The following is a 4389-nucleotide window of genomic DNA, read 5'->3' as shown; positions in this document are numbered from 1 at the left end:
CTCTATGACGCCAACTCTCTAATGACATGCTCTAATACCACGTTCCAATGCAAGAGAGAAATTCTAGACAAAGGAATGGAGTAGACATAGAGAGTACATTACTCTCATCTTTTTTCGTTATTCACTATCATCAATAAAAAATCTACAATAATGTAATGAAGATAGGTCTAGCTTACTGACCATAATTCACTAACTATGGTTAAGTCTAGTCTACCCGCCGACTTATTAATGACACACATATGGCTAGTAATAGCTAAGGTCTACAACTGTAATGTCAAGTACAATGGTGGATGAGCTTGACTCTCAACATACATGAACACAAGAATTAGAAGAATCTGGACCCACATTTGTGGTGAGCAAGTAAGAAAAAATGAGAAATGATACAACCAAGGATATGCTAGGTGGTCACATTTGGGGGCATCCTAATTGCATTACCATCCCCAAAAACTCATGGTAAATCATTGCAAAAGGTGTCTTCCATGCTTGAAGGAACATTAGAATAAGAGCCTGCAAAGGAGCTAAGGGAGAAAGAGGTAAGGGTATTGCAACAGGAAGTAGAGGATGTTGTAAGAAAACTTACATAAATGCAGTGGAAGCACAAGGCATAGCAAGAATCCAATAACAAAACATCAAGAGCCTCTATGAGAAATCTAACTAAGGAAGAGGAGATGAAGCAACCAAAACACATAGCAATAGAAACCTCTCAGTCTCAAGAACTAGGACAACCACTAGAGGATAGAAGCAAAGGATTTCAAGATCCACAACTAGCTGAAAATGAAACTTGGCAACAATAATAGGATGCATAGCTAGAGCTACCAAGGTTAGCCACCTCTAACAAGGGAGGGATTGGTGGCACTGATGGACCAAATGCCAAAGAGTCATGAGTTAGGGGTCCCATCTTGAGAAGTCAAGAGTCATGAGTTGTGTCTATCCCTATCTGTCAATTGGGTAGAATGTAACCAAGTGATGAATTTAATCTAATGTATTCTAAAGGACATGCGATGCAATGCAATGGTTAGGAGAAAACTGTTCTCGTTCTAAACATATTTTGTTGTTCTTACACAATGAAGTGATGTATATTAAGCATGTATTCTTTTGTGTCAAGTTTGATTAGCATGGATTTCTATATTCTTTAGATATATCTGATCTTGATTACACTTTCATAATTAGGATGATCCTTCCTTCTATTTTGAGTATATATGCACACATGTTCTTAAGATTTGTTGTCACCCCCCACTATTTGTGTGGTTGGATGGTGTGCATTGCATAAGCCAAGGAAAACTCACACGTCAAAGATTCCTAGTTTATTTACTTCCTATAGTGATGAGGAGCCAAACAAGGATGGGATTCCTACATCAACGTACCCTCTATGGTGGCAGTTGCTTCCTCTGGCCCAAGGATCTCCACCAATCCCACTATTTGCCCCTTAGAACCCACAAAATTTAGCCAATTTCAATAGTTCTCTTCGACAATCCCAATGGTCATTCCCCCTATCCCTCCTTTTTGTTGTCCAATGGAACCTAAGGTTTCTTTTTTCAAATTCGAAGATTTTGTGTCCCAAGATCTAGATGCCTTCAGTCTTTGGATCGGCTTTGGTGCCTCTTTCTTGCCTTTTGCCTTCTTCTTTGGCAACTCCTTATCCTTCTTGGGTCAAATTTCCCATCTATAGCTTTGAGAAGTCGTACTTCCATATCGGGATTAAGGACTTGAGTCCCCTTTATCATCTTGCTTAGGGTTTCCCTTGACAGGTCTTACTTGTCTTTGTCAAATCTTTAAAGGCCAATCCTTTACTCCAAAGGGTCTAACCTTCATCCATTTTCTACAGTGACATTGAACCATGCAATTTCTACCTATGGGTTTCCCCAAGCTTGTAGGATTGCACAGCTAAGTACACTAACTCCTACCCCTATGTCTACTATCCCCTTTTCGTGTTGTAACTCCTAGGACAACAACAAGTGAGACTATGTGGATCCTAGTGCATTCGCAAAAGGCTTTCACTTGTGGATACTAAAACATGAAATTTAGCATTAGGCTTGGTATGTGCGTCACATTGTCATGGCTGGGCAAGTCTTGTGATTCATGTCTATCAGTTTGTTCTATCCATTGCTTCAAAACTTGCCACAATGCAAGGTTTTGCCTAAGCAATTCTCCCAATGCCAATGTTACATTGATATAAGTGTGGTGAGTAAATTGCCAATTGTCTTTCCCTCCTTTGCTTCATGGGCTTCTTGCCAATGCTCTTGGTCAGTTTATCTATTCATAGAGTCCATGTTCTACCTATGAGGATGTGCATGTGGTGATGTTGTCTCTCCTACTCTCAAGTACATGGGAGAGACTAGTGGGCTCATGGTTGAGAGTTCATTGATCTCGTCCTCAATAATAGGATTACATCTTGCAAGTGATCTTGTTCTTCTTTTATACATTATTTGACCTTATCCATAGACTTTAGTTATTAGTTGGGATCAGGGTAGTCTCAAACCTTAGCACTTCCCTTCTCCCTCATCTTAGGAGTGGATGTTTCTACTTCAGCATCAGTAAACTGCTTCCTTTATTTAAAGTGGTTGTGCTCTCTATTTTCAGTATTATTTTTGCATCAGTTCTCTTTCTTCTCCTTTGCTGTCTCTTCTTCCCTATAGAGACTGCATATCCAACTTGCTAGGTTTAGGTAATGAAATACCGTCCTACTTCGTTTGGGCTTGTATCATGACATTCATGGGAATGGGTGTGGTATTGTTGTCAAGTGACTTGACACAAAAGAGTACAAGTGGCACAAATGGCACAATTATCAAACTAGTGGAGGATTTCTACTTAGGAAAATTGGCAAATAGGTGTCTGACTCTACATTTAGTACACCTCAAGTCAGTCTTCTCTCTATTTGCTTTCTCCTTTTTAGGGAAACAAGATGAGATGTGCCCTAAATGGGCACACATCCAACATGCTATGGGCTCATAGTTCTAACCAAATCCTAGGCCTCTACCTCTCCTTCTGCCTAAAGGCATGACTAGCACATGCCTAAAGTCCACGAGTATGAGATTCTCCTCCTTGTCATAAGAGACATAAGGGTTCATGTATGAATCTTCCTCCAATGGTTCTTCTACAAAGTGCACTGGAGCACCACTTGTTGGTGGATGGATCAATAGGTCTTGGTGGTCTAGGGATTTCTATTGGGTTGATGTTGAATCCTTGGAGTGGTTGGCTTTGAATAATTAGGTGTGGGTAGAGCCAAAGAGGCTCCTCTTCCAAACTTAGGTTGCTTAACTCCTGGATAGTATGGTTGAGCATAAGGTTATTGGTATGGCAACCGTCTTGGCAATCGGCAATGCATAGCATCATGCCTGAATCTTCCACAATTGACACAAGGTCGAAACCTAGGATTGGGACACTCAGATGGCAAGTGGTTCCCTAAAAAATGCACACATTGCACATGAGGTTGCATTGGCCTTCGCAATGACTCTTGTAGTTTGGTTAGCTCTGAATTTAGATCACAGCTAATGGGTTTAGTTTACATTCTTTCCTTTATCTTGCTCGCTAGGGGTTGATCATTCGCTAAGTGTTGCAATTCTCTTGCCATTTCTAAACGTGTTGTTCTCTTGATGTGTAGCCCTAGAGCTTCTCTCTCTCTGAGCAAGTTATCCACTTGTATAGCCTCTTCAAAGACTCTTGCCAACACATCGCTTTTTAGGTTTGAGTTGCTCACTAAGGCCTTATAGAGTTCTTTGTTGTAGATCCTATTGATGAATATGATGGAGACCACTCTCTCATTGGGTCGCTCAACTATTGCAAGCATCCTCTTGTAGAGACTCCTCATGTGGGTGACATAGTCTTATATGTCCTCTTTGTCCTTTTGGCTAACATTCATTAGCTTAACGATGAGGTTGTTGAAGTATCCCACCTCTAAGAATCTCTTGATGAAGAGATCATTTAGATTGTTGAAATTATTGCATTCGAAAATATCTAGACTAGTAAACCGAGTCCATCCTTATCTCCTAAAGTAAAGACCAAATGCTTATGCCCATTGAGTGAGGTCTATAATGTTGTTAGCGTCGCACACCTACTCAAACTACTCGACGAAGCTATAGGGGTCATTGCCTGCTTGATAATTGTCCAATTGCTTTTGGTAACTATGGGTAACTTTGTTTGGCTCCTAGTATTTGAGGTGACTCCCATCCTATCTAGCAATGATGTCACCAAGGCTACTCCACTTTACTCAGTGTTGGTGTTTAGGATCATATGAACCTCGTTGAGTCTCTCTCTTAGCGTGATCTCTAAGTACATTTCTCCTGGTGGTTGTAGCTCACTGTGCACTGTGGTGCAATCTTTCCTAGCCTCCTCTTATCCTCAAGATAAGCTATGATATCCATTGCAGGTCTTCCATGGTGTGTTATCCTT

The sequence above is a fragment of the Lygodium microphyllum genome, chromosome 15 (genome assembly GCF_053477565.2).
Source record: "Lygodium microphyllum isolate KBCC chromosome 15, Lygodium_microphyllum_v1.1.10, whole genome shotgun sequence".
Lineage (NCBI taxonomy): Eukaryota > Viridiplantae > Streptophyta > Polypodiopsida > Schizaeales > Lygodiaceae > Lygodium > Lygodium microphyllum.
The sequence above is the reverse complement of the archived record's forward strand: the minus strand, read 5'-3'. Positions refer to the sequence as shown.